General features: G+C 36.0%; 1 protein-coding gene across 2 annotated transcripts in view; it reads right to left on the minus strand.

Annotated features, from left to right (window-relative positions):
* The window catches only part of LOC150108554 (putative rRNA-processing protein EBP2), a 114,244-nt gene that overhangs the window by 33,016 nt on the left and 57,620 nt on the right, over positions 1-23,608 (minus strand). The window lies entirely within an intron of this gene.

Below are 23,608 nucleotides of genomic sequence, written 5' to 3' on the forward strand. Positions count from 1 at the left end.
CTTGTTGGTGACTTTAATAGCCACAGTAGTGTCTGGGATTACCCGCAGGATGATATGAATGGAGAGGCTGTGTTGGAATGGGCTGAATCATACTGGCTATATCCAAGATAGTAAACATCCTCCTTCCTTTTACAGCAGAGGTTGGAAGCAAGGATATAACCCAGATCTCATCTTTATGAGTGAGAGGGTAGCCCACCAGTGCATAAAAACTGTTTGTATGCCTATTCCAAATCACAACATCGACCTATAATGTGTCAACTACTAGCAGCAATTTAACCACAAATCGTTCACTTTAGATGAAGATATAATTTTAAAAAGGCAAAATGGGAAAAAATTTCAAACCTATTAGATGAGAAAATCAAGAATATTAACCCAGTTCCAGAGGCCTGTGACCAATTCATTGAAGCTGTTCAGATATGCTCCTGAGAAGCCATTCCAAGAGGATGTGGAATTAACTGTTTTTCCAGGGATTAACTTCCAAGATAACTGCTCAACGGAAAGAATACTGCAACTCAATTGAAAGAGATACTTTTAGTGACAACTATAGCAAGCAGACAACAGATTGTCTGTATTTAAAGTAAAATGCAAACAATAGCTAAAGTTAATGAATAAAATAGACATGGGAAGGAGTAGCCAAAAAGGTTGGAGGCTACTTAGACGCCTCAGCAATGACCTAAATAAAACTTCAATACATTCTAATGTCTCGGCAAATCAAATAGCACACCAACTTCTTAAAAGTGGGAAATCTATAAATCCGTTTTGAATACAAAGGACAGGACTTCAGAGGGAATATTGAAAAGAAACAAATATTTTCTCCAAATGTTTTTACAATGGAAGAACTTAATAGGGCAATTAAAATTTGTAAGAAAGGAAAAGCAGCAGATCTAGATGAAGTTTGAATTGAGCAAATCAAGGAATTTGGTCCTGCGACCAAAGACTGAATGCTGAATTTGTTCAACAATTATATTAATACCTGCAAAATACCCAAAGTTTGGAGAAGAGCTAGAGTTATTGCAGTTCTCATACTAAGGAAAGATGCAAGTGATCATCAGCAAGGGAATATCTGGCCAAAAATATGACTGTTGCTTTGTATCTTACCCTTCCCAGATCTGACACTCAGCAATATATACATATATATATATTATTATTATTTTCTTAAACTAGGATTTTTACTGCAATTAATTTTACAATAGGTATTAATCTATTTTTTCTGACCAATAACTATAGCTTCTTTAGGGCAAGTGTGTACATATAAAGAGCACAGAATTATAGGTAATTATTTTTTTAATTTTTTAAAATTATTATTTTTTTATATAATGTGGAAACCTTGCTGGAGACTAAACATGTAACTTGTTTTCAAGTAGGACATATTCAGGATAGTGGTCTCTCACTAGGTATTGAAATTTATCTCCCTAAAGACATTTACAGATGTCTTATCCATGCAGGATTTGAATCCAGTTGAATGTTGTCTGGAGAGCAAGTACATAGATATCCCAAATCACATGGTCAGCCAGGCTGGCAGATCTGAAATAAACCTCTAACATTGCAAACCATTATGGAAAAAAGTGAGGTCTGTTGTAAAACTCTGTATTATCTGTTCTCTTAGAAACTCATCAGATGCTTGGCACATGATTGAACTTACAGGTTTTAGAGATTTTATCAGGGATTTCCAGACAGTGCAAAATTAATTCTTGGCTCCTATTGAGAGAAATGTGGATGAATCACTTCAGTGGTTTCTTTGATACATTGGGATGAATAGTTTTCTTCTAAATAAGACATTGTGGTTGTATCCCATTTCATACTTGTAGTTCGGTTTGATTTTTTTTTCCTTTTATGAGCCATATTGCCAAGATGTTATTTTCTGATTTTGAAATTTCTACTTGGTCTCATCTGTGTATGGTAAACTGCATGAGCATTGAATTTTATAGACACTTGGGTATTTCTGAAATGGCTTGCCATCATTTGGCAATCCTAAGACTTAAGATGATCTGGATGGGTTGTTTTTAAGCCACTCTAATTTATTTACTTCTGACAATCTTAAGATTGTCAGAAGTAAATAGTCTACCAGTGTATGAAATAGATATGGAGTGTTTGTACTGGATGTTATTTCATCAAGGCATTTTTTTTCTATGAATAATAGTTTGTAGGCAGACTTTGGGTGGCCAGGAAGAATCGCATAATAACCGAGTTTCCTCCTTTTATTATCAGAAATGTTGTTTTCAATAATGAAAAATTCATCAATTCACCTGGAGGTTTTAGGTTAGCTTGAGATGGGAATTCTTTATGTTTCCGTGAAAAGGTTTGCTAGTCGGGATAAAGGACTGCTGAAATTGTCGATTGCAGAGCTGGTTCTTCCATTTGACGAAATTAGAATTGAGAGAATGTTTAAATAATTCTGTAATGTTTGGTAAAAAAAAAACTATTATAATGAGATGAAGAACACTTCTTCTAAGGATATGTAGTAGAACTTGTAAGTAGTAAGTTGTTATGGAGGAAGTATACAAGAGAGAGTTTACAGTGAACAGATTTACGATGAATATAAAGTGCAGGCCAGAAAAGTGACAAGCATGGTTAAAAAAGAAAATGAGAGGAGATTGGCTAGTCAGGTCAAAGCTAATCCAAGAGAGTTTTTCTGCTATGTGGCAAACAAAAGGAAAAATAATTATGGCTGGCTTTAATGCTGGCAGATAGTTATGGTAGCAGAGTAATCACAGCAAATGATATAGTGGAATTATTTAATGAACACTTCATCAATGTATATCACAGTGATGTGAATGATGCTGTGCAACATGTAGAAGGAACAAGAATTAGAAGAATTAAAGGTGAAAGAATCAGAGGTATATTGCGAGCCTGGGTGGCCGAGTGGTTAGCGTATCCGCTCTCCAGCCAAAAGGCCGTGGGTATCAAATCCCACCGTGGGCATGGATGTTTGTGAAAATACTAGTAATGGTGGTGGGTGGTAGATATTGTTGGTGTAGGTGCGGTTCATTGTAGTTGGTGGAATGAGTGGTTGGTGGAGACAGAGAGTTGTAGAGTGGGTGCCCTCCCATGATGAGTCTTTGGAGGTGTCATGTAATAATAAGAATATCAAGTGTTGCTCAGATTAGATGTTAATAAGGCTGTGGGGAATGGATGACATATCACCACATATTTTTAAAGAATGTGCAAAAAAGTTAGCCATGACCTTGACCTGGTTATTTGATGAAAATCTTGCAGTGGTGGGGAAGGTTCCTAAGGAGTGGAAAGACGGCAGAAAAATACCTCTCCACGGGAATGGGTTGAGAACAGAAGTTTCCAATTATAGTGTTGGAAAAATTAGTTAAAAATAGAATACAGGATTGGGTTGATGAACATAAGATTCTCTATCATGGTTAACATGGGTTTGTAAAAGGCAGGTCATGTTTTAGCAATCTGCTTATGTTTTATGATAAGGTAACAAATGTGTTGGATAAGAGAGAATCATATACAGTGATATTCTTGGATGTTGCAAAAGCATTAGATAGATTACCACATGATAAGTTGATGTACAAGTTGCAGAAGTATATTGGTTAGATGGATGACAGATTGGCTCTCTGAACAATACCAGCAGGATGTGTATGATGGAGCTGTGTCTCAGAAAAGAAAGGCGACCAGTGGCGTGATTAAGGGTTCCGTTCTTGGGTCCCTACCATTTTAACTTGTTTGTTAATGATATGTCATGACTGGGGATCTTCAGATGTTTGCCAATGATGCAAAGTTAGGTAGAATTATCAAGAGTAGTGCTGATGTTAATTCTCTACAGGACGATTTGAATAGCCTGGACTCATGAGTTGGGTTGCAATTTTAATGTTAATAAATGTAAAGTGTTACACATTGGGATACAGAGATATAAGGCTGTGTACTGTATTGGTGGAGCTGTACTTAGGAAGCGGATGAGATTCATGATCTTGGAATGATGGTAGACAGTGGACTGAAGTTCCGAGGGAACCCCGTGTTGCAAAGACAGCACGTCGTACAGCTGCTGTGATAAAAAGTGGATCATCAGTGGGTCTAATCTCTAATTCAGAGTATTTTAGTAATAAAGTGTTGACACCTTTTGGCTACTTGTATATGGAAATATGATTTCTACATTACTTAAAACCTTGGTATCACTTCTGGGTCCAGCTCCCACTGATGAGACCTGAATAAAGGTTGAAACGGGTCTGGGTGGTGGCCCTTTCCGTAATGCATAGCATTATATGTCCACAAGGATATGTGCATTGCATTATGATACTGAGGCAATTGAGGTGAAGTCATTAGTCTCTATATATAAGTAGCCCAGTCTTGAAGTGACTTCACATGCAAACTTTGTTTGCTTACACTTGAATAAAGGATGAAACCAAGAATATAATTTCTTGGCATCTTTAATTTATAGTATAACCAAGAGAAAAAAAAAAAACTTTCAATACCATTTTTTATTTTATATGATATTTCCAGTTAATGCAATCTTTTTTGTGAGATAGTTGAAAAAGACTTGAATCATGCACTATGCTTATTACTAATATAGGTAATAATCTTGCTGCCTGCCCTAACTATTCTGTTGACCATTGGAAGTAGACATGTTACTTATTTGTCACCTGCTAATAAAGTGACATGTAGAATTGCATTTAACAATTGTAATTTTCTAATCCTGTTAATGGGCCTAGAGAAGCTTGTTGTTAGCTATTAGAAAAGGAAACACTGTTCAAGCAACTGTGCTCAAATATTTCTATAACAGATTTCTTCATTGTGTATTTTATGCAATAAACATTTAATTCTGTAATTACAATGTATTTTCATTATCTTTTATGTGGTATAAATGATGCTTAAGGAGGTTAAAGCTGTATAACTGAAAGAAGACCTCACATAGCCTTTAAAGGAATGCGAAGAACCAACCAGGGCTTCTGACCTAATGTCCAATCCTCACCTTCTCATGGTGCACCCTGTTGGGTATCTACCTAGATACTGAACGAACGAGGATGGGCTGGCAATTTGGGATTTAGCCGACCAAATTGTATTCTTATTGGCTTAAACCGATATACAAAATGATGGTACAACATGACAAAATTTCATGCTGGCTGGGGCGTCGCCCGGTTAAACAAGGCCCCCGTTGTTTTCACCAGGGAACCAAGGTGAACAGCTTAAAGTCAGCTACTGGAACAAATCTGAAATCTGAAAGCATACCCCAACTCAACATCACCAGAGTTAAAGATCGGTACTATCAACATAAGAAGCCTGAATGGCAAAGAAATGGAGCTAGCTGAGGAATTAGATAAGTACCAGATTGACATAATAGGGGTGACTGAAATAAAAAAAAAGACAAAAATTGGTGAGATCTTTCTGAACAATAAATACATTCAGGCAATAACAAACAGGAAAAGAAGGAGTAGTCATAGTATTCAACACAAAATACGAGGCTAATCTTCTTGAATGGCAGGCAGTCTCAAGTGGAGTGATGTGTGCAAATATCAGAATAGGGAATTGGACAATGAACTTATTTGTGCCTATGGTCCCACAGAAGGTTCTACTAAGGTAGAAGTGGAGGAATTTTTTGATGCTTTAGAAAAAGCAACTGACACAATGAAAAAGGAAAAGTTGGCCCTTGTTGGGGATCTAAATAACAGAGTAGGAAATGATTGTCAGACATATAAAAATATTTTGGGAAAATTTGGAGAAAAGAGCAAAGCTAATAATAATGGCAAATACCTGTTGGATTTCTGCTCAGGACATGGACTGGTTATTACTAACGCCATGTTCCAACATAAAAATGTGCACAAATTCACATGGAGAGAAGAGGCTAGGAATAAGAAAAGTCTCATTGACTGTGTTATTGTTGATAGTGATGTTTTCTCCCTGGGTGCAGGACACCAGAGTGTACAGAGGATTTGAAATTCAAAGTGATCACTATTTAGTCTTCAGCAGGATAAAACTGAATTTCATATTGAAAAGAATAACATGTAAGAAAGTTTTAAAGCGAATAAAAGTTGAGCAGCTCTCAGATGTGAACTGCAGAATTCTTCTTTCGCTATGCCTAATCCCGTGTTAAACGGGGTCGGCATTCCCATCTTTAATCTTCTTCTTCCAGATTCTCCGGTCCAGGGCATCTTCCCGACTCCATCCTTTCCTCCCCAAGATCCTCTGCCAACTTATCCCTCCATTGAGTTTGAGCCTGCCTCTTTTGCTCCTTCCCTCCATTGAGTTTGAGCCTGCCTCTTTTGCTCCTTCCCTCCACTCGTTTACCAACATACTCCTTACTCCTTCTCTCTACATGACTGAACCACCTCAGCCTGCTTTCTTGTACCTTCTTACCAATCGGTCCCACCTTGATCATTCCTCTGATGTAGTCATTCCTTATCCTGTCCTTCTTTGTCACATCACTCATCCATTTTAACATCCGCATCTCCGCCACCTCGATCTTCATCTCCTGTGCTTTTGTTATAGGCCATGTTTCCACGCCATGGAGCATTGTCGGCCTCACCACCATCTTATACAGCTTTCCTTTCTTCTTACAACTGACTCTCTTGTCGCACAGGACCACACTCATCTTCCTCCAGTTCATCCAGCCGCATGTTATTTGGTGCCATACTTCCTCATCCAGGTCACCAATCCTCTCGACGACCGACCCAAGGTACTTCAATTTCTTCCCTGAAGTTAACCTTTCACTCTGGAGTCATATGATCATATCCTCATCACTCCCCGTTGACTTATATTCAGTCTTTACATGGTTAATTTTCATGCCTCTCTCCTCCAATACCTTTCTCTACTCTTCCAGGGTCTTTTCAAGCTTCTCTCGGGATGATTCGCAGAGAACAATATCATCGGCAAACATCATGCTCCCTGACACCTCCTTCTTGAAGTCCTCCACTAGTACATCCATGACCGGATCAAAGAGGTGGGGGCTCAGAGTTTATCCCTGATGGAGCCCTACGACAATGGGGAACACCTCTGTCATGCTGACACTATACCTGAGTTTTCGCTCCCTCATACATCTCCTTCACCAACCTCACGTACTTTTCCGACACCCCCCCCCTTCTTCCTCATACACCGCCATACCTTGTCTGGCCACTTTGTCGTATGCATTTTACAGGTCTATAAACATAATATGTAGCTCCGCTTGCATCTCCCTATATTTCTTCATCAATTGCCTTAGCACCAATATTGCATCCGTTGTCCCTCTTCCCTTAATAAATCCAAACTGCTGCTCAGCAATTTTTGTTTCTTTCCCACCATATCCTTCCTTCAATTACTCTTTCCCATATCTTCAAAGTGTATCACACCAGCTTGATCCCTCTATAGTTGTCAATCTTGAACATCTCCTTTTCCCTTGTAGATTGGGACGAGAATGCTTTTCCTCCATTCCTCTGGTATCTTTTCCTGTTGGGCTATTTTCCTCATCAGATCCCATAACATGTCTACACCTTCGCTGCCCAAGCTTCCCCACACCGAACTGTAGACCAAAATACACAAAGCTCAATGAAGAAAACCCTGATTGATTCAGCCAGAGAGGCATCTGGCAGGTTGTCTGCAAGGATAGAAAAATCAAAACTCCATGGTGGACACAGGAAGTTAAAGAGGCAGCGAAGGAAACGAAGAAAGCATATCAAAAGTTCCTGGCAAATAAGTCAGCTTGTGCTCTTAGAGAATACAGAGACAAATGTAAGAAAGCTAAACACTGTGTAAAACTAGCTAAACAAAACTCATGGAAGGACTTTGGCAAGAACATAGAAAATACATATCATGAGGTGGCAAAATATTCTGGAGGTTGTTAAAGAAGTTTAGAAATGGAGGAAAGAGTGCTGTAAAAGGAGTTAGAGATGATAAAGGTTACATGAAAACAAGAGAAAAAGATATCCTTGAAGTATGGAGTAACTACTTTGAAAACTGCTAAATGAAACAAGCAGTGATAGCACAGTGGTAAAAAAAACACTCAACAGGCATACAGTCAGAAATACATATCCATACTTGAAGTAGAAAAAGCCATCAAAGGCTTCGACTAGAAATGCTAAAGTATGGTGGTATAAAAGTCTTACAGTGGCTGCACTGCATAGTTCAAAAAGGCCTGGACAGAGGGACAGACTCCAGATGATTGAAGTAGAGCTATCATAGTACCCATTTATAAAAAGGGAAATAAAACTGAATGTGAGAATTACAGAGATATCTCCCTACTGAGTGTTTCTCGCAAGATTTATGCAAGTATACTAGAGAAACGGTTTAGAAGAATTGTGGAATGGAAGACTGGTGAAGAACAAGCTGGATTCAGACCAAATAGGGGCTGTCAAGATCAGATCTTCACTTTACGACAAATAGTCGAGAAAGTATGGGAATATAACAAAGATCTGTATTTAAGTTTTGTCGATCTGGAAAAGGCATATGACAAGGTGCAAAGAGAGAAGCTATTCAATACTCTACAGTTATATGGTATCGACGAGGCATTATATCAAGCAATACTTAGTCTTTATTTGAGTTGTAAGTCAGCAATTAGAATTGAAGGAAGTACAGGAAGATGGTTTAATGTTAAATCTGGTGTGAGACAAGGATGTACATTATTCCCTCTGTTATTCATTATCTATATGGATCACATTATGAAGGAAAGGTATTAAAAATGATATTAAAATCGGAGATGTTAGTGTCAGCTCTTTATGCTTTATGCAGACAATGTTACACTTCTAAATAAATCCACTACAAGTTTTCAAGATTCCTTGACTAAATTGAATAACTGTTGTAATAGATATGGTATGAAGTTCAGCAATAAAAAGACAAAGGCAATAAAAATAGGTAGAATCGTTGAAAATGTCAACTGCATTGTGAATGGAGAACCTGAAACAAGTAAAACATTTCAGCTACTTAGGCACGATTTTTAGTGAAGATGGAAATTAAATATTGAAATAGATAACAGAATCATCAAAGCTAGTATAGTAGGAAATCAATTGAATAAATTAATATGGAATAAAAGAGAAATTAGTCGGAACACTAAATTAGTTGTATACAAGACAGTGTTCAATCCAGTTTTAACTTATGGATCTGAGAGCTGGCTCAGAAGTAAAGCGCTTGACCAAAGACTAGAGACCGCAGATATGAGAATCTTGAGAAAGATTAGAGGTGTGAACAGATGGCATCAGTGGCAATATCATATTAAAAAACGAGGATATTAGGAAAGAACTTGCCATTGTCAGCATCCAGGAATGCATTAGCAGAGCTAATCTCAGGTGGTATGGTCACTTAAACAGAATGGGCGAGGAAAGATTAGCAAAACAAGCGTTCTCTGCCAGGTTGGCAGGAAAATGACCCAGAGGAAAACCAAGCTATAGGTGGATTGATATATGGTAGAATGTGCCTTAGACGATAGAAATATAAGATCTGATAATGTTGGAGTGTAACAGACTGATTTGGAGGAAAATTGTAGAAAGGAAGTTAGTAATGATGTAAATTTTTCATGTAGATATCATATCCTGTATGACACCCCTTGAGGGTACCTGTCAGAAAATTGATGATGATGATAAGACACATTTAATTGCATCCAACTTTTTCCAGCCATCAAATACCAACCTTTTCTCTTCCATTTGATTTTAGTAACCATACTGCCTCAGACTGGCTCTGAACACACATTCTTGAATGCTGACAATGTTCAATTCAATCCTAATATCTCAATTTTTAATGATTCTGCCATTAGTGTGATCTGCTTACTCTGTAATTTTTCTCAAAACTCTCATTTTCAAATCTGTGGTTTACAGTCTTTGATCAGCTGTTTTTCTAATCCGACTCTGAGATCCATAAGTTAAAACTGGTTCAAAAATCATCTTGTACAATTTAGTGTCTACTAAACTATCTTTTATTACATGTATTTTTGCCTCCCCAGTTGACTCTCCATCACAACAAGCTTTGGTGATTCTGTTATATATTACTATATTTAATTTATCTTCAATAAAAATTATATCTAAGTAGCTGAACATTTTCCTTATTTCTATAAGTTTCAACTCAGGAAGCCAACTGGTATTTTCCATATTGCTGACTGTCATCATTCCAAATTTGCTATAGCTGTTATTCAATTTAGTAAAGAAATCGTGAAGGATTCCAGAAAGAATCCTGAAACGAATTGGAATCAAAATTGGAATTACAAACTGATATCTGGTTAATGCCATTTTTGTTAATAACATAATTCATTATCATCATCATCATTAAATTCCTGCCATGTACCCTCAAGGGGTGTACAGGATATGATAGTACTACATGAAAAATTTACATCATTACTAACTTCCTATCTACAATTTTTCTCCAAATCAGTCTGTTACTTGTCAAGACCATTACCACATTACCAGATCTTATATTTCTATCGTCTAAGGCACTTTGTACCGTATCAATCCACCTATATCTTGGTCTTCCTCTGGGTCATTTTCCTGCCAACTTGGCTGAGAACACTTGTTTTGCTAATCTTTCCTCGCTCATTCTGTTTAAGTGACCATACCACCTGAGATTAGCTCTGCTAACGACTTGCTGGATACTGACAATGGCAAGTTCTTTCCTAATATTCTCGTTTTTAATATGATATTGCCACTGATCATTCATGCCATCTGTTCACGCCTCTAATCTTTCTCAGGACTCTCATATCTGCAGTCTCTAGTCTTTGGTCAAGTGTTTTACTTCTGACCCAGCTCTCAGATCCATAAGTTAAAACTGGTTTGAACATGTCTTGTATACAGCTAATTTAGTATTCCAAATAATTTCTCTCTTATTCCATATGAATTTATTCAATTGACTTCCTACCATACCAGCTTTGTAGATTCTGTTGTCTATTTCCATATTTAATTTGCCATCTTCACTAAAAATCGTGCCTAAGTAGCTGAAATGTTTTACTTGTTCCACAGGTTCTCCATTCACAACATAGTTGACATTTTCAATGATTCTGCCTATTTTCATTGTCTTTGTCTTTTTATTGCTGACCTTCATACCATATCTATCACAACAGTTATTCAATTTAGTCAGAGAATCTTGCAGATTTGTAGCGGATTTATTTAGAAGTATAACATCGTCCGCATAAAGCAAGGAGCTGACATTAACATCTCCAATTTTGATATCCTGTTTAATACCACTTTCCTTCATAACGTGATCCATATAGATAATGAATAACAGAGGGAATAATGTACATCCTTGTCTCACACCAGATTTAACATTAAACCATCTTCCTGTACTTCCTTCAATTCTAATTGCTGACTTACAACTCAAATAAAGACTAAGTATTGCTTGATATCATGCCCCATTGACACCATATAACTGTAGTGTATTGAATAGCTTCTCTCTTGGCACCTTGTCATATGCCTTTTCCAAATCGACAAAACTTAAATACAGATCTTCGTTATATTCCCATGATTTCTCCACTATTTGTCGTAAAGTGAAGATTTGATCCTGACAGCTTCTATTTGACCTGAATCCAGCTTGTTCTTCACCAAGCTTTTCTTCCACAATTCTTCTCAACCGTTTCTCAAGTATATTTGCATATATCTTACCAGGAACACTCAATAGGGATATACCTCTGTAATTCTCGCATTCAGTTTTATTTCCCTTTTTATATATGGGTATGCAATATTTTATATATTGCGAGACAATATATAAAAGGCCAGGATCTGGAAAGTGTCAACAAGATAATACAACAATGTATTACTCTGGGAATGATGAGAAGAAACATCGACATGGTGTAGCTGTAATAGTAGATGAAGAAATCAATAAATCAGTACTAAATTGGATTCCATTTTCTGAAAGGATAATGCTGTTACAACTTAAGGGAAACCCGTTAACATAAATATCATCCAAGCTTATGCACCCACAGCTGACAAAAGTGAAGATGTTGAAGAGTTTTATGAACACCTAAAAGAGATTAAAAACCTAACAAAGAAACATGATATAAACATAGTGATGGGTGACTTCAATGCAAAAGTAGGAAGAGGGGATGATGGAGAAATTGTTGGCGAACATGGCTAGGCACCAGATATGACAGAGGAGATCGCCTAGTCCAGTTCTGTCAGCAAGAAGATCTAACAATAGCAAATACCTGGTTTAAACTTCCACCCAGAACACTGTACACTTGGAAATCGCCTCAAGATTACCAACATAACATTGTCCGAAATCAAATTGATTATATACTGATAAATAAAAGATTCCACAGCAGTATAAAGAGTGCAAAGACTTATCCTGGAGCAGATATCTCATCAGACCACAATCCCATAGTTGCAGAAGTACGTCTTAGATTAAAATCAGCTAAAAAATCACAAAAGAAGAAAAAGAAAATTGATGTAGAAAAACTGAAAGACCCGAACATAAATAAAAGTGCCAAGACACAGCTTAACCTGCGATTACAACAGATTAACATAGAAGAAAATAAGTGTGGAATCTCTTTGGAATAGCTTAAAGAATGCCATCATAACAACAAGTATTGAAGAAGTAGGTTATGTGAATAATATAAAACAACAGGAATGGATGACAGATGAGATTCTTTCTCTTATTGATACAAGAAGAATGTACAAAAACAAAGACCTAGCCAGGTATACAGAAACACATATCATCAAGAAAAAAATAAAAGAAGCCAAGGAAAATTGGATGAAAAATTTATGTACTGAAATTGAACTGCTTCAGAAGAAACATGATAATTTCAATCTGTATAAGAAAATCAATGAAATTTCCGGAAAACTGAGGAAAAAGCAAATTGTGTCTCTAAGAGACGAAAATGGAAAAATAATTCTAGAAGAAGAGAATAAAGCACAGATTTGGATAAAATATCTAATAGAACTTTTCAATGATACTAGACAGAAGCCTATAAATATAAAAGATAACATTCAAGGACCAGCAATCATGAAATGCGAAATAGAGAATGCTATACGAACAAGTAAAACAGGAAACGCCAGTGGACCAGATGTTGCGCAAACACAGAATTTTTAAAATTAATAGAACCAGATAACATCAAACTTCTTGAAAAACTATTTAATGAAATATATGAAAGTGATGAATTTCCATCAGATTGGCTCAAATCTACATTTATCACTATCCCAAAGAAACCCAAAGCGAATTCCTGTGGTGACTTCCAACTTATTAGTCTAATATGAGCCAAACATTAAAAATATTTTTGAAAGTAATTCGGAATCGCATTTATAGATAAAGTGAAGAAACTAACTGAAACACAATTCGGCTTTCAGAATGGTTTTGGTACAAGAGAGGCCCTTTTCTGTACCCAAATATTGATACAAAAATGCATAGAAAAACAGAAATCTGTCTTTATGTGTTTCATAGATTTTGAAAAAGCATTCGACAAAGTCAGAAACACTAACTTAATAGAAGTCCTTCAACAAACAAGGCTAGACGAACAAGACATAAGACTAATAACAAATCTGTATTGGAATCAGTCAGCTACTGTTCAATTAGACAACATTACCACCAGTGATATTAACATCAAAAGAGGAGTGAGACAAGGATGTGTGCTCTCACCACTCCTGTTCAACATATACGCAGAGGTAATTTTTAAAAAAGCATTGGAAGAATGTCCAGAGGGAATCACAATAAATGGAAAGATTGTTAACACTACGATATGCAGATGACACCATGCTAATTGCAGATAACATTATGGACCTCCAAAAAGTCATTGACAGAGTATACATAGAAAGCCAAAGAATGGGAATAAATATAAACATCAACAAGACAAAATACATGATCATCAGCAAACATTCAGCCTCATCAATGAAACTGACACTCAATGGGAAAAATATTGATCAAGTGTCAAGATATAAATATCTTGGTTGTTGGCTTAATGAACAGTGGGATCCAGAAATAGATATAAAGACAAGGATTGAAGTTGCACGGCAGTCCTTCATGAAAATGAGAACACTATTCTGCAATAAAGACCTAAACATGGAAGTCAGATGCCAAATGCTGAAATGTTACGTGTGGTCTATTCTGCTCTATGGAGTTGAAACATGGACATTGAAGGCAACAACCATCAAGAAAATCGAAGCCTTTGAGATGTGGCTATACAGAAGAATGCTAAAGATATCATGGACAGAAAAAATTACCAATGAAGATGTCTTAAAATCCATTGGCAAAGCTAAACATCTTGTACAAATAATCAAGAAACGAAAAACATCATATCCTGGCCACATCATGAGAAACAGCAAATACCAACTTCTACAAACTATTTTGGTAGGAAGAATTGATGGCAAAGGAACTAGAGGAAGAAAAAGAATATCATGGTTTGACAGGAAAGAGCAGTGTACAACTGCTCAGATTAGCACAAGACCGCAGTTTGTTCGCCAAGATGGTTGCTGACCTTCGATAGAAGATAGCACAATAAGAAGATATATGGGTACTATGAGAGCTCTACTCCAATCATCTGGAATCTGTCCCTCTGTACAGGCATTCTGAACTATGCAGTGCAGCCACTGTAAGACTTTTATACCACCATACTTCAGCATTTCTGGTCGAATATCATCTACTCCTGCTGCCTTTCCACATTTCAAGCCTTTGATGGCTTTTTCTACTTCTAGTATGGATATGTATTTCTGACTGCATGCCTGGTCAGTGTTTTTTACCACTGTGCTGTCATCACTGCTTGTTTCATTTAGCAGTTTTTCAAAGTAATTACTCCATACTTCAAGAATATCTTTTTCTCCAGTTTTCATTTCACCTTTATCATCTCTAACTCCTTTTACAGCACTCTTTCCTCCATTCCTAAGCTTTTTCAACAACCTCGAGAATATTTTCCCACCTTCTTGATATTTATTTTCTATGCTCTTGCCAAAGTCCTCCCATGACTTTTGTTTAACTAGTTTTACAGTGTTTAGCTTTCTTACATTTGTCTCTGTATTCTCTAAGAGCACAAGCTGACTTATTTGGCAGGAACTTTTGATATGCTTTCTTCTTTTCCTTCACTGCCTCTTTAACTTCCTGTGTCCACCATGGAGTTCTCATTTTTTATCCTTGCAGACAACTTCACCACATGCCTCTATAGCTGAATCAATCAGGGTTTTCTTCAAGACTTGCCACTGAATCTCCAAGGTTTGGTTTCTGTTCTCAAACTCTTTCATTTTTCCTTCAATAATCTTTATGTATTTTAGTCTACAGTTCACATCTAAGAGCTGCTCAAATTTTATTTGCTTTGAAACTTTCTTACATGTCATTCTTTTCAATATGAAATTCAATTTTATCCTGCTCAAGACTAAATAGTGATCACTTCCAATTTCAAATCCTCTGTACACGCTGGTGTCCTGCACCAGGGAGAAAACATCACTATCAACAATGACAGTCAATGAGACTTTTCTTATTCCTTGCCTCTTCTCTCCACGTGAATTTCTGCACCATTATTATTAGCTTTGCTCTTTTCTCCAAATTTTCCCAAAATATTATTGTATGTCTCACAATCATTTCCTACTCTGCTATTTGGATCCCCAACAAGGACCCACTTTTCCTTTTTCATTGTGTCAGTTGCTTTTTCTAAAGCCTCAAAAAATTCCTCCACTTCTACCTTAGTAGAACCTTTTTGGGACCATAGGCACAAATAAGGTCTCATTGTCCAGTTCCCCATTCTCATATTTGCCCACATTACTCTACTTGAGACTGACTGCCATTCAACAAGATTAGCCTCGCATTTTGTGTTGAATACTATGGCTACTCCTTTTCCTCGATTGTCATTGCCTGAATATAACATTTTGTATTTATTGCTCAGAAAGATCTAACCAGTTTTTATCTTTTTTTGTTTCAGTCACCCCCTATTATGCATCTAGTACTTATCTAATTCCTCAGCTAGCTCCATTTCTTTGCCATTCAGGCTTTTTATATTGATAGTACCGATCTTTAACTCTGTTGATGTTGAGTTGGGATGTGTTTTCAGATTTGTTCCTGTAGCTGACTTTTCACTGTTTGCCCTGGTTCCCTGGCGAAAACAATGGGGGCCTTGTTTAGCCGGGTGACGCCCCAGCCATCATGAAATTTTGTCATGTTGTACCATAATTTTGTATTTTGGTTTAACCAATAAGAATACAATTTGGTCGGCTAAATCCCAATTTGCCAGCCCATCCTTGTTCATTCAGTATCCAGGTAGATACCCAACAGAGTGCACCAAGAGAAGCTGAGGAATGGGCCTTAGGTCAGAAGCCCTGGTCAGTTCTCTGCATTCCTTTAAAGTTTGTGTGGAGGTCTCCTCTCAGTTATACAGCTCTGACCCTTAAGCTCCCCTAACATAATTCATATAGATGATAATTAACAGATGGAGAGGTGTGCATGCACACTTGTCTTACACGTGATTTTACACAACCTTCCCACGCACACCACCTAATATAACTGCAAACTTACAATACAATACAAATCATATATAGTTCTGTGTAATGCTTCATTTACAATGTAAATTTGTAGCCATTTTCAACAGCTTTTCTCTAGGCACCTTAATTTCTGCAAAATTTAAACACACACTCTTTTTATAAATTCCAACAATTTCTCAACTATGTATCTTAAAGTGAAAATATGATTCTCGTAACCCCCTATTAGACATGAAACCAGCTACCCAGAATCCTCCACAATTTTTCTTGGCCACTTCTGAAGTATGCTTGCATATACCTTACTTGGAGCACTCAATAAGGATATTAATTTGTGATTTTTTTATTTAATTTGTTTTTTTATATCACTCCCTCACATATGAGAAGCTGCAAATTATAACAAATCAGTGCTGTGTGTGTGTGCGTGCATGCGTACTTGGACTGGGGTTGAAATGGGGTGGAGATGCAAGAGAAAAGTAATCTATTGATATTCTTTTTGAAGAGCTAGGGATTATAATCTTTGGGGAATAATTCATGGGGAACACTGTTCGATGGAATGAAAAATGAATAGGTGTAATAGGTTGCGAGTCAGCTATCAACTATAAAAGAATGTTGCTTGTATACCGTAAGTTTAGTAGAAATGAGTAAAGCATGCTGGATGCCAGTTCTGATAAACAACATCCAAAGAAATACGAGGGTGGTCTGAAACGTTCTCAGCCTCGGCCATAGATGGCAATACTATCTGCACAATTTTTTTTTTTTTTTTTTTTTTTTTTCCAAATTGGTACATCTGTCATAAACATCCATGTGAAATTGCAAGTCATTTTATCAAGTAGTTTCTTTTATACAGCTTTTTGAAGCAAAACTGTTGTCTGTATCCTTTGAAATGGATAAAACTAAGTATCGTCCAGTTATAAAATTCTTTGTAAAAGAAGGTTTAACGCCAACAGAAATTCATTCAAAGTTCATAAAAGTTTATGGGCACTCTTCTCCTTCGTTTTCGATGGCGAGTTTAAACATGGCCATACCAGCCTTGAAGATGATCCATGTGAAGGACGTCCAAAAAGTGTAACAACACCAGAAATCATTGATCATATGCACAATATGGTATTGGATGATCGACCAGTCCAAGTGCGTGAAATTGCTGAGACTATAAGCATTTCAAAAGAACATGTAGGATATATTTTGCATGAAAAAATGTAAATGAAAACACTTTGTGCAAGATGAGTGCTATGCTTGCTCAGAGCAGATCAAAAACGCACTCGCATGAAAATCTCTGAACAGTGCTTGGATTTTAACAAGAATAAAACTGATTTTGTGCATCGATTTATTACTATGGATGAGACTTGAATTCACCATTACACACCAGAAGCCAAACAGCAGTCAAAACAGTGGACAGAAGCTGGTTGTTCAGCACCAAAGAAGACAAAGTCGGTTCCATCAGCAGGAAAGGTGTTTGGGAGGTTTATTAATTATCTTGAAAAGGGTAAAACAATAACCAGGGAATATTATTCAAATCTGTTAACCAGACTAGACTAAAAAATTTGTGAGAAAAGGCCTGGTTTGCAGAAGAAAAAAAAAATAATTTTTCATCAGGACAATGCACAAATGTGTTTTGGCAATGGAAAAATTAAGGGATCTGTACTATGAATTGGAGCATCCACCCTATTCCCCAGATTTGGCTCCCTCTGACTTCTATCTCTTCCCAAAACTAAAATTCTTCCTCGCTGGTCAGCATTTTTCTTCAAATTAAGAGGTGATTGCAGCTGTAGAGGTATTTTATAGATCTTACTGAGAACCACTACAGGGACGGGATAATGGGTGCTGGAGCATCACTGGAATAAATGTATTAGTCTTAAGGGAGATTATGTTGAAAAATAAAAATAATTTTAAAATTATAAATTCGTTTTTTCATTGTTAGGCCAAGAACTTTTCAAACTACCCTGGTATCTATAGAAGACAGAATGCAGAAACTAGCCATCTATGAGACAGTGGCTGGAGGGAGGTCATCCTCTTCTAGACACGTAGAACTTTTAAAGAAATCCATCAAAAATGTAACAGTATCCATATGAAGGTGAATTTGTGATTTGTATAGTTAGCAACAGGAAAGATGAAATGTAACTTGAGTGTTTTTTGAAGCCTAGGAGTATATGTCAGCCTGAGAAGCAAGATCTGGTCTTGGCTGTTAAGTTGAGTTGGTAAGGTAAAAGGTAGGGGGAAAAGAACCAAAGTCTTTTTTTTTTGTAAGAAAGTCACGTGTTTTCAAAAATGACTAGGTTATCACCCCATCAAAGGATGATATGGAGCACTGACAGTACATGGATCTTGAAGACCAAGATGTTTGAGCACTGCAAGATTTGTCATGAGTAGGAGGAACAGAGAATACTATCATTAGCAAAACTGTAAATAGGTTTTGAGGTCAGTGAGAGTTGTTTAAGTATAAACCAAGAGGAAGGTTTAAGTATAAACCTTCCGACCTTTGTAACTGGTAACCCAGTTACAAAGGTCGGAAGGCAGATCCTAGCATGTCAATTTACTGAGAAGCTTTTGATGCCAAAATGAATCAAATGCTTGAGAGATGTGAAGTGCAACAATATAAGTTTCTCCAAACCTTCCATGGAATGTGTCCAAAGGTAAACAATATGAGAAGATTTGCTATGGATCTTTACTGTCAGAATCCATACTGGTGGTCTTTAATTCAATGACAGTTTTCTAAGTGCTGAATAAGTTGACTGTTGATGATCTTCATTACTATGGCACTAACTAATGTGAGAACAGATCGATAGTTAATTATAGAATCACTGTTGATCTCTTTGGAATTGACCGTAGATTAATTTATCTCCATGCTGTGGGATGAAGGCCACCTATGTATAATATAGAAAAGAGTTCATAAAACCCTGGCATTAATTATGGAGAATTAATGCCTCTTGAGCAGAATTGGTGAGATATCAAGATCAGAAGTGCTCTCCTGGTATCCATGTTGTTCAAGGTTCTTATGACTTTCTGGCAAAAAGCTAGAGATAGCATGTGGTGCAATGTTCCAGGTCAGGTTGGAGGTGACCGATGCAGGATTTGGATGACAAGAATGATGCTAGGAAGTCAGATTTAGGCAATGCTGCCATCTGGCTGAGAGAGAGAGAGAGAGAGAGAGAGGTGGGCAGAAACTGTAGCCAATAGCTTTTGCAAGGGACTAGAAGGCATGATTGTACAACGATATAGGCAACAAGTTTTCTATATTTAGACCTAGTACTTAATGATGATTTTGTAAGCTGTGCATGAAGCTTGAGTTTGTCTCAAGCCACATACAATATTCAAGGCAAATAACCTCCAGCTATTCTGGAAAAATGCATCCCATGCCACTTTCAGAAGAATCCTGCAGATACCAAAAAAAAAGGCTTCTGATGGTATCTCCAACTGCATTTAAGAGATGTATTTCTGAACTAATATCTGTTCTTTATCTCTACACTTATACTTAGCATCCATTCTAAAAATGCAAGCAAGCTTATATTCAACCCATTTAAGAAAAGGAAATAAATGCCTGCCTGTAAGCTATCAACCCTTTTGGTACTCTCAAAAATAAGGAAAAAGATCTGTCAACTTAATCACATGGAGAACTGCCAACTAATCAAAGTTCACCAACATGAACTTTGACATTCAAGATCTACAGCAGATTTTCTCACCTACATCACTCACCTCTTGACATTTGCCATGGGAATGTTTGGATAAACATGTCTGGTTGCATTTGACATTTCCAAGGCATTTGATAATCTGCCTTCTATCTTTATTTGGGTGTCCAGTTTTCTCTTGTCGTTTGATGAGTGGAATGGCAGGCAGCATTCTCTTTTCGGATTTCTCTACTAATGCAGACAATCCCATGGTTCTGTATACTACCCACCTTCTTCATATACATAAATGCCCTTTTTTCTCAATGACCACCTCAAACCCTATTCAAAGTTTTGCCAATGATAACGCTCTCCATTTCTCCTATTGATGACAAACCTTACAGTACTCAAACATCTAAATCCCAAACCTTAATATTTTCTACAACCAGTGCCCTAAACACTTGTCTCTATACTATCCTTGAGAGTAACAACAACCAAGTCACTAAGACACAATTTTCTAAAACACACAAGACACTACTTATCACGGTGCTGCTAATTCTACACAAATTTCCAATTTGCCCAACTTTATAATATGGTTCTTTTTGTGAACAATACCAAGTCGCCACAAAAATGCTTGTTGCTATCTAGAAGTTTAATTCCAGTAGCCTTGTTCCACTCTACCATAGACATTTTTCTATACACTTTTGTATTATCATTCCTCCAGCTTCCTTTAAACCTGATGATGATAATTAACATCCATTCTTTTAATAATTTCTAATGCGAAATGAAGATGGCCTTTTCTTCAGACTAGCTTCATGACCATGCATAATTAAGATGTATGCACTGGTCCTGAGTTTTATAAGATTCTATGATGTTGAAGACAGTTTTTCTGCCACTAAAGAGCGGTTCTGTTTAGTCTCTAATGAGAAACAACAGTTCAAATGAGATATCATACCAGTGAAGCACTTAATCAAAACAACATTTCACTTCTGAAACATTTCATGCTTCAACTGCATGGCCTTTTCCTTTACCATTTTTTTTTTAATTCTGTTAAAAAAAAAAAAGTCACAGTAGGATTCTTCAAATCGAGCTGATGGAGTGAGGATAGCAATTCTATTCATTCACTCAAACTAGACCTGCAACTTAAATATAAAACATTATATCTAAAATATAAACATTGTTTGCGATATTTATTAACGTATATTTTAATAATTTTGATGCCACAACTTCTACAAAATCTGCAGCATTTCTGAAGTAAATTATTCTAACAATAACCAGCAAGCAATGTTAGGTATGGGCTCATTCTACTTTCAATTGTTGTTTCAATAGCATATGTACTGCATTTCAGTATTATTGCTTTTTGCACTTGTTTTAATATTTTTTTTTTATTATTAATCTAAAGAAGCTACTATCTTATTAAATAGTGATTATTCAATTTTGGACATATAATTGACAAAATCCTATTTAATTAGTTATTTCAAGTTTTTGCTTTAGTTAATTTTTATTTAGTGTGTGTGTGTGTGCGCGCGTGCTTATAAGTACTTCAATGGGCACTGTTTATATAAACTAATACAGTCAATTCTTATTATAGCAAACTCATAGGGACCACAGGAATAGTTTATAATGGATAGCATGGTATAGTAAATTTCTTTTAGCATAGAATTGCACCTATGAGCTTCTTTGGTCAGAACTTGTCAACAGCTTGAAATAATGAGAACTTGTAAGTAATATTTGTTACAGTAAGGGTTGGTTATAATCTCTTCATCTTCCTCCAAACCTATAACTCCTAATGAACTTTTCCTCCAACTATACATCTGTTCTTTGGGAACAAATTTCTCCTTTAGTCCTTACCAATGATTGTAACCTACTGTTATTCAAGTTAAGTCAAATGGCAACAGATTCCAACTCTTTTTCCCAACTTCTAATTATTTCTATCTAACACTGTTTTTCATCATTTTTGTACATATAATTGCTATTTGAAAATAATAATAACAAGCAAGAAAAAGAGAGAAACAAGAAATTTTAACAAAAGGAATTAAGTCATACAATAGCTCTTATACTGAAGTTTAATTTCACATGAAGCAGTTAAGTCCATTTCAATGAAAAGCAATAGCTTTTCACTGGAATGAACTTTCATTGGAATAGGCAAATAACTCTCAAAATTACTAAAATAACAATTATATACATTTCTTTAAGAAGAGTGTATCTGAATGATAATACAATATCATAAACTAAATGTCAATTTACATAATTTGATATTATTATTTAATATTATAATCATAATTTAATATCATAGACTTCGTCTTAATCCTCCTAGAGAAGTTTCTAGAATTTCTCTTCCATCCCTCCCCCCTTCTCTATTATCATGGAATTCACAGAATCCCTTGTTCTTGTGGCTTGCGTTATTATGCACAGAATAGTTGTTTTACTCAAATTCATCTTAAAGAACATCAAGAATATACTTCACTTCAAGAGCCCAATAAATTTGGCTACTAGCCATGCCTTGTCTACTAAGCATCGAATTCAGTGGAATAATACTAAAGTTCTACGCAAAAGTTATTTTCTTCTGGAAGGATTGTATAAAGAAAGCTGAGAAGCACACATTTGCAATAACGCAAAAATGACTGCATTAAACTTTCTCAATTTTGGGAAATTATCTTATTAATAATCATTCATGTGCTTCATAAAAATAAAAATTGCAATTAATTATTTAAATTTAAAATTTTTATTTTATTCCTTAAAATCTATTAACGTAGATGGAGTTATCCTCCTTCAGTTGATAGGGAATATAATATCACATGCTTTCGATTTAATTGTTTTTTTTTATGCTTATCTTTTCTTACTGTATAGAAAATAGCTATGAAACATAGCCAAAAATTCTACAAAAATAAATAATAAATTAATATAAGTGGCATCTGTATTTATTTATTATCATATTGTCTTCTACTTACACCACCTCAATTTTCAAATCTACACAAAGGAAATGGCAGGAAATTATAGTGAGGACAGAACACAAAATGAACGGAAAGAAATCAATCATGAAGAACACAAAACAACATGAAAATGTACAAATTCAAAAATAATGGAAGAATAAAAATGATAATTTCTAACTAGAAGAGTTTGAAATTATAAAAATGAAAATACAGAAGTAATGTTTAGCTTATGAAGAATCTTTCAAACACAAATGAACTGCTACCCAAACAAGCTTCATAATTTACAGTTCTGAGAAAAGAGTAGCAATTTATGCCAGCTTTTCATCACCAAGTCTCTGTCCAATAAGTTTTTCACACTAGCTGTGCCAATCCTCTGTGTTCTGGAATCAATGTACAATTTCCTGCCATTTTCTTTGTTTTATTTCCAGCAATTTATGTTCTGCCTCCCACCATTTCCCTTTTCTTTTTTGTGGGAATTTAGTGGGAAGGGACAAATTTTTTTCCCTAAAATCACTATAGGGAACCTTGCACTATAACAAACTATTTCTCTAGTCCCTAGGTATTCACTATAACAGACATCTGCCATTTTTGTTCCTCATGTCTGTATAGATTAATAAGTTTTATGCATAAAGTAATTTATACTACAGCTTAATTATCAAACATAATTCATAACACATCATACTTTTAACATGATGTATGTGTCAAATATCTTTAGAGAAAATGCAATCCATAACAGAAATCAACTAAAAAATTGGAACAAAATGTTTCTTCCTGAATGGAAAATTAATTA

The sequence above is a fragment of the Typopeltis vanoorti genome, chromosome 3 (genome assembly GCF_054136105.1).
Source record: "Typopeltis vanoorti isolate ZY-2024b chromosome 3, IOZ_Tvanoo_1.0, whole genome shotgun sequence".
In the NCBI taxonomy this organism is placed as follows: Eukaryota; Metazoa; Arthropoda; class Arachnida; order Uropygi; family Thelyphonidae; genus Typopeltis; species Typopeltis vanoorti.